Raw genomic sequence first — 19,834 nt, 5'->3', positions numbered from 1 at the left:
GTATTTCTTCTTTAGAAAAATGTCTGTTCAAGTCCTCTGCTCATTATTTAAATTCAATTATTATTATGTTGGTATTGAGTTGTATAAGTTCCTTGTATATTTTGTATACTGACCCCTTATCAGATATATCATTTGCAAATATCTCTTCCAGTCATTAGGTTGTCTTTTTGTTTTGTTTATGGTTTTATTTGCCATGCAAAAGCTTTTGTTTTGGGATAGATCCAATAGTTTAATTTTCCTTTCATTTTCCTTGCCTTAGGAGACATACCTAGAAAAATGTGTCTACAACTGAGTCAAATTACTGCCTATTTTTTCATCTAGGAATTTTATAGTTTCAGGCCTCACATTTGGATCTTTAATTCATTTTGAGTTTATTTCTGTATATGGTATAAGAAAGTGGTCCAGTTTCATTCTTTTGCATGTAGCTGTCCAGTTTTCCAGCACCATTTGTTGAAGAGACTCTTTTTTTCCATTGCATGTTCTTGCCTTCTACATCACAGATTAACCATATGAACGTGAATTTATTTCTGGGTCGTCTATCCTGTTCTATTGATCTATATGTCTATTTTTGTGCAAGTACCATACTGTTTTGATTACCATAACTTTGTTATATGTTTTGAAATCTGGGATTGGGATACCTCCAATTTTTTTTCTTTCTCAAGATTGCTTTGTCTGTTTGTATTTTTTTGTGGTTCCATATGAATTTTAGGATTATTTGTTCTAGTTCTGTTAAAAATGCTCTTGGTGGGCGCCTGGGTGGCTCAGTTGGTTAAGTGACTGCCTTCGGCTCAGGTCATGATCCTGGAGCCCCGGGATCGAGTCCTGCATCGGGCTCCCTGCTCAGCAGGGAGTCTGCTTCTCCCTCTGACCCTCCTGCCTCTCATGCTCTCTGTCTCTCATTCTCTCTCTCTCAAATAAATAAATAAATAAATAGAATCTTTAATAAAAAAATGCTCTTGGTATTTTGATAGGGATTGCATTACACCTGTAGATTGTATTAGGTACTATGGATATTTTAACAATATTTGGTCTCTTAATCCATGGGCATGGGATATCTATTTGTGTTATCTTCAATTTCTTTCAGTGTTTTATAGTTTTCAGAGTATAAGTCTGTTACCTCCTAGGTTAAATTTATTCCTGTGTATTTTTATTATTTCTGTTGCAATAGCAAATGGGATTTTTTTTTTTGAAATTTCATTTTCTGTAGTGATTTAAAGAATGCATGGAGTGCTTCCATGAGAGCTAGCATTCACTGAGATGCTGTTCCATGAATATAGGAGCTGGCTGATGCCACTTCCCTACCCCGCCCCTCACCATAAACACAAAGCCACCTGTGGGAAACAGCACACTGCCAACACTGGCTCCTTAACTTGCTGACACCAAGCCCCACACCCCAGCACTCTGCAAGGACTGCTCTGCTATGTCAAGCTTGCCTCAGTCCCAATGCTGTGGGCCCCACCCCCAGACTGGGGCAAGTTCCTGCTTACACTATGTCTCTAAAGCCTGGAGTTTTAAAGGCCAGCAGGTTTGGGTGAGATAGAACTTGGTGAGCACTGTGCTGTACCTGAGAAGGCAGGCAAAAATCCTGAGGCAGACAGCATGGAAACAGTGATCTCAGCAACATGTGGGGCACACAGTGGGGAGATTATTTGCTCTTCTTGTAGTGCTTCTCCTGAGAGACAACATTACAAAAATTCCTCTCTAGGAACAAAGGAGCTGGTTGACACCATTTCCTTCCCCTACCCCTTAGCATAAACACAGAGCCACCTGTGGGAAATAGCACAGCACAAACACTGGATGCTTATGTTGTTTATAAAAAGCCCCACCCCCCTGTGCTTTGTTGTTACGAACCCCTTGTCAAGCTTACCTCAGTCCCAGAGTGCCCAGCCTCTTCCCCAGAAGATCAGCACAAACCCCTGCCCACACCATATCTCCTAACCAGAGAGTTCTGCAAGGCCTCAGTTCTTGTGGAAGTAGTATCAGGTCTCATTTCATAAACAGACCAGAGCACACCTACTTAAAACTTGCCACATTCAGGCCAATACCAAATGCTGCCCAGAGAAAAGCAGAGCCTCTGCAGATGACTTGTCTGAAGGATATAACAGCCCAAATACAACAGCATAGCACACGAAGCACACACAAGAGACAGTTTCTGAAGTGCCAGGCCCTGACACTGCATGACCTCTTTTACATAAAGCCATTACTTTCAGGATCAGGAGACATAACAGGCTTTTCTAACACAGAAGGTGGCAGAGGAATTCATCCCAAATGAAAGAACAAGATAAATCCATGGCCAAGATCTAAGCAAAACAGATATAAGTAACATGCCTGATGGAGAATTTCAAGCAACAATCACAGTACTAACTGGGCTTGAGAAAAGTATAGAAGACATGAGTGAGTTGCATACCACAGAGATAAAAGAGTTAAAAAAGAATCAGAGATAAAGAATGCAATAAATGAGATTGGAAACAGGCTTGATATAATGAGCAGGCTGGAATAAACAAGGAAGGAATTATTGACATACACGATAAAAGAAAATAATGAAGCTGAAAAAAAGAATTATGAGATAGACTTCAGGAACTCAGTGACTTCATTAAATGTAATAACATTCTTCTTATAGGAGCCCCAGAAGATTAAGAGAGAGAAAATGGGGCAAAAAAAATTTATTTGAAGAACTAAGGGCTGAAACCTTCCCTAATCTGGGGAAGGAAAGAGACATTCTGTCAGGAGGCACAGAGAACTCTGATCAAAATCAAAAAAAGCAGGCCTCACCAAGACATACTGTAAATAAAATTACAAAATACAGTGATAAAGAAAAAAGTCTTAACAGCAGTAAGACAAAAGCAGTCCTTAACTTACAAGGCTAGCTGGATATTTCTCAACAGAAACTTGTCAAGCCAAAAGAAAGGGGCATCATATATTCAACATGCTGAATGGGAAGAATCTGCAGCCAAGAATCCTCTATCCAGCAAGGTTATCATTCAGAATAGAAGGAGATATAAAGTTCCCTAGACAAAATAAAGGAGTTCATGACCACTAAAGCAGCCCTGCAAGAAATATTAAAGGGAACTCTTTGAATGGAAGGGAAAGACCAAAAGTGACAAAGACAAAAAAGGAACAGAGAAAATCTCTAGATAGAACAATAAAACAAGTAATAAAATGGCACTAAATACACACCTATCAATAACTGCTCTGAATGTAAATGGACTAAATGGTCCTATGAAAAGGCATAGGGTTTCAGAATGGATAAAAAAACAAGACCAATCTGTATACTTCCTACAAGAGACTCATTTTGGACCTACAGACACCTTCAGATTGAAAGTAAGGGGAGGGGGAGACATTTATCATGCAAATGGATGTCAAAAGAAAGCCAGAGTACCAATACTTACATCAAACTAGACTTTAAAACAAAGAATGCAACAAGAGGTAAAGAAGAGCACTATACCATAATAAAGGTGACAAACCAAAAAGAATATCTAACAATGTTAAGTATTTATGCACCCAACATAGAAGCACCCAAATGTACGAAATAATAACATACATAAACTAATGGGTAATAGTACAATAATAGTAGGAGATTGTAACACCCCACTTATACCAGTGGATGTATCATCTAAACAGAAAATGAACAAGGAAATAATGGCTTTGAATGACACACTGGAACAGATGGACTTAACAGCTCTATTCAGAACATTCCATCCTAATGCAGCAGACTACATGTTCTTTTCAGGTGCACAGGGAACATTCTCCAGAATAGATCACATATTAGCTCATAAAGCACACCTAAACAAATACAAAAAGAAAATCATACTGTGCAACTTTTCTTTTTTTTTTTTTTTAAGATTTTATTTATTTATTTGACAGAAAGAGACACAGCAAGAGAGGGAACACAAGCAGGGGGAGTGGGAGGAGAAGCAGGCTTCCCGCTGAGCAGGGAACCCGATGTGGGGCTCGATCCCACGACCCTGGGATCATGACCCGAGCCGAAGGCAGACGCTTAATGACTGCGCTTAATGACTGAGCCACGCAGGCGTCCCTCGTGCAACTTTTCTGATCACAATGCTACAAAATTAGAATTCAACCACAAGAAAATATTTGGAAAGACTACAAATACATGGAGGTTAAACAACGTGTTCCTAAACAATGAGTGGCTCAACCAGGAAATCAAAGAAGAAATAAAATACACATGGAAACAAATGAAAAAGAAAATAACATTGCAAAACCTTTGGGATACAGCAAAAGTGACCCTAAGAGGGAAGTATATAGCAATGCAGGCCTACCTTAAGAAGCGAAAAAAAAAAAATTCTCAAATAAACAACCTATCCTTATACCTAAAGAGGTAGAAAAAGAACAACAAGTGAAGCCTAAAGCCAGTAAAAGGAAAGAAATAATAAGGAATAGAGCAGAAATAAATGACTAAATGATACAGAACCTAAAAAAAACAAAGAACAGATCAATGAAACCAGGAGCTGGTTCTTTGAAAATATTAAGAAAATTGATAAAACTTTATCCATGATTATCAGAAAGAAGATAAAAAGGCCCCAAATAAATAAAATTACAAATGAGAGGGGGAGAAATAACAACTAACACCACAGAAATACAAGCAATTATAAGAGAATACTATGAAAAAAATTATGCCAACAAATTGGACCGCATTGAAGAAATGGATACATTCCTAGAAATGTATAAACTACCAAAACAGAAACAGGAAGAAACAGAACACTTGAACAGATCAATAGCCAACAAATAAATTATGAGTAAGTAATCAAAACACTCCCAACAAACAAAAGTCCAGGGCCAAATTGCTTCACAGGGAAATTCTACCAAACATTTAAAGAAGAGTTTACCTATTCTTCTCAAACTATTCCACAAAATAGAAAAGGAAGGGAAACTTTCAAATTGATTCTATGAGGCCAGGATTACCCTGATTAAAAAAAAAAATAAGATTCTACTAAAAAGGAGAAATACAGGCCAATAACCCTGACAGACCTGGATGCAGATACAATAAAATATTAACAAACATAATCCAACAATATATTAGAGAAATCATTCACCACAATGAAGTGGGATTTACTCCTGTGTTACAAGTGTGGTTCAATATTTGCAAATCAATCAATGTGATACACCACATTAACAAAAGAAATGATAGAATGATATGATCATTTTAATAGATGGGGAAAAAAAAGCATTTGACAAAGTATAACATCCCATTCATGGTAAAAGGCCTAAACAAAGTAGGTTTAGAGGGAACATAGCTCAACATAATAAAGACCATCTATGGAACACCTACAGCTAATATCCTAAATATGGAGAAACTGAGAGTTATTCCTCTAATGTAAGGAAGAAGACAAGGATTTCCCTTCGCACCACTTTTATTCAGCATAATACTGGAAGTGCTAGCCACAGCAATCAGACAACAACAACAAAAGAAGATAAAAGGCATATAAATAAGCAAGGAAGAAGTGAAAATTTCACTATTTGGAGATTATATGATTATATAGAAAACCCTAAGGACTCCATCAAAAAACTGCTCAAACTGATAAACAAATTCAGTGAATTCTCAGGGTACAAATTCAATGTACAGAAATCTGTTGCAATTCTATACACCAATAATGAAACAGCAAAAAAAGAAATCCTATTTACAATTTCACCAAAACTATAAGATACCTAGGAATAAACCTAACCAAAGAGGTGAAAGACTCTGAAAACTATGTAGCACTGATGAACGCAATTGAAGATGAAACAAAGAAATGTAAAGGCATTTCACGCTCATGGATTGGAAGAGCAGATATTGTTAAAATATCTCTACTACCCAAAACAATCTACACATTTAATGCAATCTCTATCAAAATACCACTAGCATTTTTCACAGAGCTGGAACAAACAATCCTAAAATTAGTTTTTAGTTGTTTTTTTTTTTTAAGATTTTATTTATTTATTTGACAGAGAGAGAGACAGTGAGAGCAGGAACACAAGCAGGGGGAGTGGGAGAGGGAGAAGCAGGCTTCCCGTCGAGCGGGGAGCCCGATGCGGGGCTCGATCCCAGGACCCTGGATCATGACCTGAGCCAAAGGCAGACACTTAACGACTGAGCCACCCAGGCGCCCCCCAATCCTAAAATTTGAATGAAACCAGAAAAGACCCCAAATAGCCAAAGCAATCTTGAAAAGGAAAAGCAAAACTGGAGGCATCATAGTTTTAGACTTCAACTATATTAAGCTGTAGTGTTGAAAGCAGTATGGTACTGGCACAAAAATCGAAACATAGATCAATGGAACAGAATAGAAACCAAGAAATGACCCCACAACAATATGGTCAATTAATCTTCAACAAAGTAGGAAGAATATCCAATCAGAAAAAGACAGTCTTTTCAACAAATGGTGTTGGGAAAACAGGACAGCAACATGCAAAAGAATGAAACTGGACCACTTTCTTATGCTGTATATAAAAATAAATTGAAAACGGATTAAAGACCTAAATGTGGGACCTGAAACCATAAAAATCCTAGAGAAGAACACAGACAGTAACCTCTTTGACCTCAGCCTCAGCAACTTCTTTCTGGATATGTCTCCTGAGGCAAGGGAAACAAAAGCAAAAATAGATTATTGGGAATTTATCAAAATAAAAATCTTCTGCACAGTTAAGGAAATGGTCATCAAAGGTAAAAGGCAACCTACAGAATGGGAGAAGATATTTGCAAATGCCTTATCTGATAAAGGGCTGGTATCCAAAATATATAAGGACTTTATAAAACTCAGCCCTCCAAAAATGAATAATCCAATTAAAAAATGGGCAGAAGACATGAATAGACATTTCTCCAGAGAAGACATACAGATGGCCAACAGATATGAAAAGATGCTCAACATCACTGATCATCAGGGAAATACATATCAAAACTACAATGAGATATCACCTGACACATGTCAGAATGGCTAAAATCAACAACACAAGAAACAATAGGAGTTGGCAAGGGTGTGGATAATGGGGAATCCTTTTGCACTGTTGGTGGGATTGCAAACTGTTGCAGCTGCTCTGGAAAATAGTATGGAGGTTTCTGAAAAAGTTAAAAATAGAACTGCCTTTTGATGCAGCAATTGCACTACTGGGTATTTACCCAAAGAATACAAAAATACTAATTAAAAGGGATTCATGCACCCTAATGTTTATATAGCAGCATTATCAATAATAGCCAAATTATGGAAATAGCCCATGTCCATCGACTGATGAATGGATAAAGAAGATATGAGATATATATATATACACACACATACATACAGTGGAGTATTACTCAGCCAAAGAACAAATGAAATCTTGCCATTTGTAGTGATGTGGACAGAGCTAGAGAGTTTTATGCAAAGTGAAATAAGTCAGTCAGTTAAAGACAAATACCATATGATTTCACCCATATGTTGAATTTAAGAAACAAAACAAATGAGCAATGGGAATAAAAGTAGAGATGCAATCCAAGAAACAGACTCTCAACTATAGAGAACAAACTGATGGTTACCGGGGTCAGGGGGGAGGTGGGTAGACAGGATGGGTTCAATAGGTGATGGGGATTAAGGAGTGCATTTGTAATGAGCACCAGGTGTTGTATGCAAGTGTCAAATCAGTATCTTGTACACCTGAAACTGATATTATACTGTATATTGACTAACTAGAAATTAAGTAAAAACTTAAAAAAAGATGATCAGCTCATTAAGGGGGATGTCTGAGCCACCCATCTTCAGGATTGCAGTGAGGTCACAGACGAAGTTGGGGATGGTACTATCATACAGAAGAACAGTTGGACCAAGAGGAGGGTGTGCTACAGGGCATGGATGCAACAGAAGAACCAAGACCCAGGTACTAATGAGATACACAACTCCTGCCTCATGACAATGGTGTATTGGAGTGGCTGAGAGATGGCCAAGTACCTGTCATATGCCTTCACTGCCAGATGCAAATTGTCAAGACAACCAAAAATTATGAAAAAAATACATCTAAGAAATGCACCCAACATAGGGCATAGATTGTTACTGAGTCTGCATGTTCATGAGCATTTTTGGAACTGTAATTGATGAAAGGGAAATGTCATAGAAAGCCAAGTGGTTGAGAAAGAAGTACCTGGGGATATGGAGGCAAGAGTCCAGCCTGATAAGCAGGATGATGACCAGGTTCCCCAGGACTGTGGTCAGGTACATGCCCAGGAACAGAGGAAAGAACATGCCTTGCTTCTCTGGCCAGGGGGGGAGCCCCAGGAGGAGGACCTGGGACAAGCTGTTCTGGTTCTCCTTCTTCATGCTGTTTTATCTCTGCTGGCATTTGAGGAAATTGAGGAATATCGGTGAACATGTCATAACATTATAAGGCCCTTTCTATGAAAATTCTTAATTCTAGTTAAAAAATATGTAAATAAATTTCTCTTTCTGCAACATCATTACTGTATGGAAACAACAGATTTCTCTATTAATTTCGTATCTTGTGCATTTACTGAATTCATTTATCAGATCTAAGAGTTTTTTGGTGGAATCTTAAGGATTTTCTATATATAGAATCATGTCACCTGAAAATAGTGAAAGTTTTATTTCTTCCTTACCAATCTGAATGCCTTTTCTTTTGATGTTGCCTGATTGCTATGGCTAGGACTTCCAGTAATGTGTTGAATAAAAATGGTGAGAGTGGACATCCTTGTCTTGTTCCTGATCTAATAGAAAAAGCTCTCAGTTTTTCACCATTGAGTATGGTATTATATGTGGGTTTTTCCTATATGTCCTTTATTATGTTGAGGGATGTTCTCTCTGAATCTTTGTTTTAAGTTTTTATCATGAATGGATGTTATACTTTGTGAAATGCTTTCTTCTGCATCTATTGAAATGATCATGTTTTGTATCTTTTCTCTTGTTAATATGATGTGTTAAATTGACTGATTTGTAAATATTGAACCACTCTTGCATCCCTGGAATAAATCCCACTTGGTTGTGGTAAGTAATTTTTTGTATTGTTGAATGCAGTTTGCTAATATTTTGTTAAGGATTTTTGCATCCTTGGAGATATAGTTCTGTTGCTTTCTTTTTTGTAGTGTCCTTATCTGGTTTTGGTGTCAGGGCAATGCTGGCCTTGGAGAATGAATTTGGAAGCTTTCCTTCCACTTCTATTTTTTGGAATAGTTTGACAATAATAAGTATTAACTCTTCTTTAAATGTTTTGTAGCATTCCTTGTGAAGCCATCTGGTACTGGACTTACGTTTGGATTTTTTTTTTTTAATTTTATTTTATTATGTTAGTCACCATAGAGTACATCATTAGTTTTTGATGTAGTGTTCCATGATTCATTGTTTTCGTATAACACCCAGTGCTCCATGCAATACAAGCCCTTCTTAATACCCATCACTGGGCTAACCCATCCCCCCCAACCCCCCAAAACCCTCAGTTTGTTTGATTACTGATTCAATTTCTTTTTTTTAAGATTTTATTTATTTATTTGAGAGAGAGAATGGGAGAGAGAGAGCACATGAGAGGGAGGAGGGTCAGAGGGAGAAGCAGACCCCCTGCTGAGCAAGGAGCCCAATATGGGACTCGATCCCAGGACTCCAGGATCATGACCTGAGCCGAAGGCAGTCACTTAACCAACTGAGCCACCCAGGCACCCTACTGATTCAATTTCATTGCTAGTAATTAGTCAGCTCACGTTTTCTTTCTTCCTTATTCGGTTGTGGAATGTTATCTGTGTCTTGGAATTTATGTATTTTATCTAGGTTGTCCAACTTGTTGGCCTACAATTTCTCATAATATTCCTTGATGATCTTTTTTATTTCTGTGGTGTTGGTTGTTTTTTCTCCTCTTTCACTTCTGATTTTGAGTCCTCTCTCTTTTTTTTGATGAGTCTGGCTAGAAGTTGATCAGTTTTGCTGATCTTATCAAAGAAACAGCTCCTGGTTTCATTGATTTGCTCTGTTGTTTTCTTATTCTTTATTTCATTTATTTCTGTTCTAATCATTTTTATTTCTATCCCTCTACTGGCTTGGGACTTTGTGTGGTCTGCTTTTTCTTGCCCCTTTATGTGTAGGTTAGGTTGTTTATTTTGGGTTTTTTGTTTGTTTCTTGAGATAGGCCTGTATTGCTATAATCTTCCCTCTTTGAACAAGTTTTGCTGGATCTCAAAGATTTTGGAAAATTGTGCTTTCATTTTTATTTGTCTCCATCTATTTTTTGAATTCCTCTTCGTGGTTGACGCATTCATTGTTTCATAGCATGTTATTTAAGCTCCTTATATTTTTCTACTTTCCAGACTTTTTGTTGTGGTTGATTTCTAGTTGCCTATCATTGTGGTCAGAAAGGATGCATGATATGATTTCATTCTCTTTGAATTTGTTAAGACTTGCTTTGTGGCCTAATATGTGATCTATTCAGGAATGTTCCATGTGCACTTGAAAAGAATGTGTATTCTGCTATATTAAGATGGAATGTTCTGAATATATTTGTTAAATCCATCTGTTACAGTGTGCCATACAAAGCTACTGTTTGTTGATTCTCTATTGGGATGATCTCTCTCCATTGATGTAAGTGAAGTGTTAATGTACCCTACTATTATTATTATTGATTTCTTTTTTTATGTCTGTTAATATTTGCTTTTTGGATTATGCACTTCCATGTTGGGTACATAAATAATTATAGTTGTTATATCCACTTCTTGTATTTTTCCCTTTATGATTATGTAGTGTCCTTTTTGTCTCTTGTGATAGTCTTTGTTTTAAAGTCTATTTTATTGTGTCTTCTTCAATTTCTTTCATGAGTGTTCTGTAGTTCCTAGAGTATAGATCCTTTACCTCTTTGGTTAGGTTTATTCCGAGGTAACTTATGGTTTTTGGTGCTATTGTAAATGGAATCATTTCTCTAATTTCTCTTTCTACAGTTGCGTTGTTAGTGTATAAGAAGACACAAAAAGATGAAAAAATATTCCATGCTCATGGATTGGAAGAATAAACATTGTTAAAGTGTCTATGCTACCCAGAGCAATCTATACCTTCAATGCCATCCCGATCAAAATTCCAGTGACATTTCTCAAAGTGCTGGAACAAACAATCCTAAAATTTGTATGGAATTAGAAAACACCCTGAATCGCCAAGGAAATGTTGAAAAAGAAAAACAAAGCTGGGGGCATCACGTTGCCTGATTTCAAGCTATATTACAAAGCTGTGATCCCCAAGACAGCATGGTACTGGCACAAAAACAGACATATAGACCAATGAAACAGAATAGAGAACCCAGATATGGACCCTCAACTTTATGGTTAAATAATCTTCGACAAAGCAGGAAAAAACATGCAATGGAAAAAAGACAGTCTCTTCAGTAAATGGTGGTGGGAAAATTGGACATCCACATGCAGAAGAATGAAACTCGACCATTCTCTAACACCATAAACAACAAAGATAAACTCAAAATGGATGAAAGACCTCAATGTAAGATAGGAATCCATCAAAATCCTAGAGGAGAACATAGGCGGTAACCTCTTTGACATAGGCCACAGCAACTTCTTTCAAGATACATCTCCAAAAGCTAGTGAAACAAAAGCAAAAATGAACTTCTGGGACTTCATCAAGATAAAAAGCTTCTGCACAGCAAAGGAAACAGTCAACAAAACAAAGAGGCCACCCACAGAATGGGAGAAGATATTTGCAAATGACACTACAGATAAAGGGCTGGTATCCAAGATCTATAAAGAACTTCTCAAAATCAACACCCAAAAAACAAATAATCAAGTCTAAAAATGGGCAGAAGAAGACATACAAATCTGTCTCTGAAGAAATACAAATGGCTAACAGACACATGAAAAAATGTTCATCATCATTAGCCATCAGGGAAATTCAAATTAAAACAACATTGAGATACCACCTTACACCAGTTAGAATGGCAAAAATGGACTGAGAAAGAAACAACAAATGTTGCAGGGGTTGTGGAGAAAGGGGAACCTTCTTACACTGTTGGTGGGAATGCAAGTTGGTACAGCCACTTTGGAAAACAGTGTGGAGGTTCCTCAAAAATTTAAAAATAGAGCTACCCTATGACCCAGCAATTGCATTCCTGGGTATTTACCCCAAAGACACAGATGTAGTGAAAAGAAGGGCCATATGCACCCCAATGTTCACAGCAGCAATGTCTGCAATAGCCAAACTGTGGAAAGAGCCAAGATGCCCTTCAACAGATGAATGGATAAAGAAGATGTAGTCCATATATACAATGGAATATGACTCAGCCATCTGAAAGGATGAAGACCCAACTTTTACATCAACATGGATGGGACTGGAGGAGATTATGCTAAGTGAAATAAGTCAAGCAGAGAAAGTCAATTATCATATGGTTTCACTTATTTGTGGAACATAAGGAATAGCATGGAGGACATTAGGAGAAGGAAGGGAAAAATGAAGGGAGGGAAATCGGAGGGAGAGACGAACCATGAGAGACTATGGACTCTGAGAAACAAACAGGGTTTTAGAGGGGAGGGGGGAGGGGGGATGGGTTAGCCCAGTGATGGGTATTAAGGAGGGTACGTACTGCATGGAGCACTGGGTGTTATACGAAAACAATGGATCGTGGATCACCACATCAAAAACTAATGATGTATTGTATGGTGACTAACATAACATAAAATTAAAAGAAAAAAGTCTATTTTATTTGATATAAGTATTGCTACCCCAGCTTTCTTTTCAATTTCATTTGCATAATGTTATTCCATGTTTCCATATTCAATCTGCATGTGTGTTAGGTCTTAAATGAATCTCTTGTAGGTAGCATATAGATATGTCTAGCTTTTTTTTTATCCATTCAGTTACTCTGTGACTTTTGGTTGGAGCATTTTATCTGTTTAAACTCAAAGTAATTACTGATAGATATGTACTTACTGACATTTTGTTACTTGTTTTATTGCTATATTTATAATGCACTGTTCCTTCTCTTGCTCTCTTTTCTAGTCTTTTTATGGCTTTCTTTTAGTGATATACTTGGATCCTTTCTTTTTATTTTATTTTTATTTTTTGCATATCTATTATAGATTTTTGATTTGTGGTTATCATTAGGTTTCTATATAACATCCTATGCATATAGCAGTCTATAATAATTTGATGGTAATTTCAGATTTAATCCATTCTCGAAGACCTATATATTTACTCTCCCCACCCACATTTTATGTATATGATGTCATACTTTACAACTTTTTATTTTGTGAATCTCTTGACTGATCTTTGTAGATGTAATTGATTTTAATGATTTTTTCCTTTAACCTCCATACTGGTTTTGTAATTAATTAATCTATTACTTTAATTATGTTTGCATGTACCTGTGTTTTTTTTTTATTCCTAATTTTCTTACTACTGATTATTGTTTTTTTCTTTCCACTCAAAAATTCACATTTACATTTCTTGGAATGCTTGTTTAATGGGGATGAACTAATTTAACATTGGAAAATTATTTCTCCTTCTATTCTGAGTGATAGCCTTGCTGGATAGAGTATTCATGGTTGCAAGCTTTTCCTTTTAGCACTTTGAATATATCATGCCACTCTCTTCTGGTCTGCAAAGTTTCTGCTGAAAAATCAGCTGATAGTCGTATGGTGTTTCCCTTGTATATAACTTCTTTCTTTTCCTTTGCTTCTCTTTAAATTCTGTATCACTATTTTTGGACATTTTAATTATCATGTGTCTTGGTGTAGACCTCCTTGTGTTGATTTTTGGGACTCTCTCTGATTCCTGGATCTAAATGTGTGTTTGCTTCCCCAGATTTGGAAGTCATCAGCTATTATTTCTTCAAATACATTTTCTTTCCTCCTTTTCTCTCTCTTCTTCTGGGATCCCTATAATGTGAATGCTATTATGATTGATTTTGTTGCTGAGTTTCCTTAACCTACTTTCATTTGATTTTTTTTTTCTTTTCGCTGTTCAGCTTAGTTGCTTTGTATTACTCTATTTTCCAGCTCACAAACCCATTCTCTTTTTTCTTCTTTTTATTTACTTTGCAATTTTTATATTAATGTCAGTATTATTAGCATATGGTATTATATTAGTTTCATGTGTAAAATATAGTGATTCAACAATTATATTTATTTCTCAGTGATCATCAAAGTAAATGTACTCCTTAATCCCCTTCACCTATTTTACACATCCCCCCCCACCTCTCCTCAGATAAACATCATTTTGTTCCCTGTAGTTAAGAGTGTGTTGGTTGATCTCTCTCTCTCCTTTTTATTCGCTTTCCTCATTTGTTTTGTTTTTTAAACTCCACATATGACTGAAACCATATGGTATTTATTTTTCTCTGACTTATTTCCCTTAGCATTATACTCTCTAGTGCTATCAATGTTCTTGAAAATGATAAGATTTCATTCGCTTTCTATGGCTGAATTATACACACACACACACACACACACACACACACACACACATATATATATTAGTTTCTATATATCCACATAGTTTTTTTTTTTTTTTGCATTTATGAATTGATGGATATTTGGGTCAATTCCATAATTTGGCTATTGTTAATAATCCTGCTATAAACCTAGAAGTTCAGATTTCCTTTTTGGATTAGTGTTTTTATATTCTTTGGGTAAATACCCTGTAATGCAATTGCTGGATCATAGGGTAGTTCTATTTTTAACTTTTTGAAAAACCTCTATATTGTTTTCCACAGTGGCTGCACCAGTCTGCATTCCCATCAGCAGTGCATGAGGGCTCCCCTTTTCCCACATCCTTGCCAACACTGTTGTTTCTTGTGTTTTGATTTAAGCTGTTCTGATGATTGTGAGGTGATATCTCACTGTAGTTTTGATTTGTGTTTCCCTAATGATAAGTGATGTTGAGCATCTTTTCATGTGTCTGTTGGCCATCCAGATGTCTTCTTTGGCAAAATGTGTGTTCATGTCTTCTGCCCTTATTTAAGTAGATTATTTGGTCTTTTGGTCTTAGAGTTGTATCACGTATTTATATCTCTTTGATTCTAATCCTGTATTGGATATATCATTTGCAAATATTTTCTCCCATTCAGTAGGTTGCCCTTTAGTTTTGCTGATTGTTTCCTTTGCTGTGCCTAAACTTTATTTAGATGTTGTCCCAGTAGATTATTTTTGCTTTTATTTCCCTTGCCTCAGAAGATATATGTGGAAAAAATTTTGCTATGGCTGATGTCACAGTAATTACAGCCTGAGCTCTCTTCTATGATTTCTATGGTTTCTAGGCTTAAATTTGGGTTTGTAATCTATTTTATTTTTATGTATGGTTTAAGTAAGTGGTCCACTTTGATTATTTTGTGTGTACCTGTCCGGTTTTCCCAACACCATTTGTTGAAGAGACTTTTTCCCATTGGATATTCTTTTCTGCCTTGGTGAAGATTAATTGACCATATAGTTGTGAGTCCATTTCTGGGGTTTCTATTCTGTTCTATTGATCTGTGTGTCTGTTTTTGTGCCAGTACCATACTGTTTTCATCACTACATCTTTGTAATATAACTTGGGAGTCCAGAATTGTGATACCTCCAGTTTTGCTTTTCTTTGTCAAAATTGCTTTGGCTATTTGGGTTTGTGTGTGTGTGTGTGTGTTTCCATACAAATTTTGGGATTGTTCCATATAGTTCTGTAAAAATGCTGTTGGTGTTTTGGTAGGGATTACATTAAATCTGTAGATTGCTTTTCAGTAGTATACATATTTTAATAGTATTTATTTTTCCAATGCATGAACATTGAATGTCTTTCCATTTCCTTGTGTCTTCTTGAATTTCTTTCATCAGTGTTTTACAGTTTTCAGAGTGCAGGTCCTTCACCTCTTTAAGTTTTTTGCTAGACATCTTATTAATTGTGCAATTTTAAAGAAGATTTTTTTTAAATTTCTGTTCCTGCTGCTTCATTATTAGTGTATAGAAATGCAACAGACTTCTCTTCATTGATTTTGTATCCTGCAACCTTTCAGTGAATTTGTTTATCAGTTCTAGTAGTTTTTTAGTGGAGTCTTTAGGGGTTTCTACATGTAGTATCATATCATGGATTTTTGTTCTTCGGGAATTTTTTATTACGGATTCAATCTCCTTGCTTGTGATTGGTCTATTCAAATTTTCTACCTCTTCCTGCTTCAGTTTTTGGTAAATTATGTGTTCTAAGAATTTATCCATTTCATCTAGGTTGTCCAATTTTTTGGCATATAGATTTTCATATTTTCTTATAATCGTTTGTATTTCTGTGGTGTTTATTGTTATTTCTGCTTTTTCATTTGTAATTTCACTTATATGAGTCCTTTCTCTTTTTTTCCTAATGAGTCTGGCTAGAGGTTTATTAATTTTGTTTATCTTTTCAAAGAACCACCTCCTGTTTTCATTTATGTTTTATTATTTTTTTTAGTTTCTGTATTATTTATTTCTGCTATAACCTTTATTATTTCCTTCCCTCTACTGGTTTTGGGTTTTGATTGTTGTTCTTTTTCTAACTCCCTTAGATGTAAGGTTAGGTTGTTTATTTGAGATTTTTCTTGCTTCTTGAGGTATGTCTGTATTGCTATAATCTTCCCTCTTAGAACCACTTTTGCTGCATTCCAAAGATTTTGAACCATTTTGTTTTCATTCATTTCCATGTAAATTTTATTTCTTGTTTGATTTCTTGGTTGACCCATTCATTGTTTAGTATCATTTTATTTAACCTCCGTGTGTTTGTGTTCTTTCCAGATTGTGTGTGTGTGTGTGTGTGTGTGTGTGTGTGTGTGTGGTTAATTTCTAGTTTTCATAGTGTTGTGTTTAGAAAAGATGCACAGTATGACTTTGGTCTTTTTGAATTTGTTGAGACTTGTTTTGTGGCCTAATGTGTGATCTATTTTGGAAAGTGTTCCATGTGCACTGGAAAACAATGTTTACTTTGCTGATTAGGATGATATGATATGAATATATCTATTAAATCCATGTGTTCCAATGTGTCATTCAAAGCCACTGTTTCCTTGTTGATTTTTCTCTTTGAAATATCTGTCCATTCATGCAAGTGGTGTGTTAAAATCCCCTACTTTTGTTGTATTACTGTTGATTATTTTACTTATGTTTGTTTTTAGCTTATGTGTATTTGGTTGCTCCCATGTTGTGTGCACAAATATACAATTGTTAAATTTTCTTGTTAGAATGTCTCTTTTTTATTATATAGTAACCTTCTGTCTCTTGTTACAGTCTTTGTTGTAAAGTCTATTTTGTCTGTAATAAGTATTGCTACCGCAGCTTTCTTTTCACATCCATTTGCATGATAAACGTTTCTCCATGTCCTTACTTTCAGTCTGCAGGTGTCTTAGGTCTGAAATGAGTCTCTTGTACCAGCATATAGATTGAGCTTGTTTTTTATTCTGTCACCCTATGTCTTTTGATTGGAGTGTTTAATCTGTTACACTCAAAATAATTACTCATAGGTATATATTTATTGCCATTATCTTGTTTTGTGGTTGTTTTTGTCATTTTCTCTGATCCTTTCTTCTCTTGCTCTCTTTCATGGTTTGTTGGCTTTCTTTAGTTGATATACTTAGATTCTTTTCCTTTGATCTTTGCATATCTATTATTGGTTTTTGATTTGTGGTTACCATTTGGCTTGTGTATAACATCTTCTGCATATAGCAGTATATATTAAGTTGACTGTCATTTAAGTTTGAACGTATTCTTTACTCCTCTCCTCCCTATGTTTTAGGTGTATGGTGTCATAATTTACATCCTTTTATTTGGTGAATTTCTTGACTGATTTTTATTTGTTTTATTTTTTTAAAGATTTTATTCATTTATTTGAGAGAGAATGAGATAGAGAGAGCATGAGAGGGGGGAGGGTCAGTGGGAGAAGCAGACTCCCTGCCGAGCAGAGAGCCCGATGCGGGACTCGATCCCGGGACTCCAGGATCATGACCTGAGCCGAAGGCAGTCGCCTAACCAACTGAGCCACCCAGGCGCCCACTTGACTGATTTTTAGAGATATATGTATATTTTACTGCTTTCATGGCTCCTACTTCTTGTACACTCGCTCATGTTCTTTCTATTCCAAGAGTTCCCTTTAGTATTTCTGATTGGGCTAGTTTAGTGGTCATGAATTCCTTCAGTTTTTGCTTGTTCAAGAAACTCTTTGTCTCTCCTGTTCTGAATAACTGAGCTAGATAGAATACTCTTGGCTGCAGATTTTTCCCATTCAGCTCTTTGACTATATCATGCCACTCCTTTCTGGCCTGCAAAGTTTCTGCTGAAAAATCCGATAGTCTTACGGGATTTCCCTTGTATGTAACTCTCTTATTTTGCTGCTTTTATTATTTTTTTCTTGCTGCTTTTAAAGTTTTTTTCCTTATCGCTACTTCTTGCCATTTTAATTATGATATGTCTTAGTGTGGACCTCCTTGGGTTGATTTTGTTGGCAGGTCTCTGTGCCTCCTGGATCTGGGTACGTTTGTCCTTCCCCAGATTAGGAAAGTTTTCAGCTATTACTTCTCCAAAAAATGTTCTGTCCTTTTTTCTCTCCTCATTCTGTGATCCCTATAATGCAAATATAATTATGCTTGATGGGCTCACTGCATTTCCTAAATCTATCCTTGTTTTGTATAATTCTTTTCTTTCACTTGCTCATCTTGATTGCTTTCATTACTGTTTTCCAGATCATTACTTCATTCCTCTGATTCCTCTAGCATGCTGTTTATTCCAGCAAGTGCATTTTCAAATTCATTTGTATTTTTTATTCATCTCTTGTTCTTTTTTATTTCGTTGTTTAGGGTCTCACTGATACCCTCCCCTATTTTATCAAGGCCAGTGATTAACCTTAATGTTCATTACTTTAAATTATCTCTCATGCTTGGTGCAGCCACTCTGGAAAACTGTATGGAGGTTCCTCAAAAAGTTGAAAATAGAGCTACCATATGATCCAGCAATTGCACTACTGGGTATTTACCCCAAAGATACAAAAGTAGGGATCCGAAGGGGTACGTGCACCCCAATGTTTATAGCAGCAATGTCCACAATAGCCAAACTGTGGAAAGAGCCAAGATGTCCATCGACAGATGACTGGATAAAGAAGATGTGGTATATATATACAATGGAATATTATGCAGCCATCAAAAGGAATGAGATCTTGCCATTTGCAGACGTGGATGGAACTGGAGGGTATTATGTTGAGTGAAATAAGTCAAACAGAGAAAGACATGTATCATATGATCTCACTGATATGAGGAATTCTTAATTGCAGGAAACAAACTGAGGGTTGCTGGAGTGGGAGGTGGGGTGGGAGGGATGGGGTGACTGGGTGATAGACACTGGGGAGGGTATGTGCTCTGGTAAGCGCTGTGAATTGTGCAAGACTGTTGAATCTCAGATCTGTACCTCTGAAACAAATAATGCAATATATGTTAAGAAAAAAAAAAGAAGAAGAAGAAGAAGGTAGCGGGAGGGGAAGAATGAAGCGGGGGAAATCGGAGGGGTAGACGAACCATGAGAGACGATGGACTCTGAAAAACAAACTGAGGGTTCTGGAGGGGAGGGGGGTGGGAGGATGGGTTAGCCTGGTGGTGGGTATTGAGGAGGGCGCATTCTGCATGGAGCACTGGGTGTTATGCACAAACAATGAATCATGGAACACTTCATCTAAAACTAATGATATAATGTATGGGGATTAACATAAGAATAAAAAAAAAACAAGAAAAAAAATTATTTCTCATGCTTATTGCTTGTATCTCTTTCACCTAGGTCTCTTGCTGTGGTTTTGTCCTATTCTTTCATTTGGGACTTATTCCTCTCTCTCTTTATTTTGTTTGTGTCTTTTTCTTTGTGTTAGGAAAGTCAGCTATGTGGAAGCTAAGCAGGGTTGGGCCTGGTTAGTACTTG

This window comes from Mirounga angustirostris, unplaced genomic scaffold, assembly GCF_029215605.1.
Source record: "Mirounga angustirostris isolate CCGP_5_RB_7025 unplaced genomic scaffold, mMirAng1.0.hap1 SCAF_11, whole genome shotgun sequence".
In the NCBI taxonomy this organism is placed as follows: domain Eukaryota; kingdom Metazoa; phylum Chordata; class Mammalia; order Carnivora; family Phocidae; genus Mirounga; species Mirounga angustirostris.
This window is presented reverse-complemented; position numbering follows the sequence as displayed.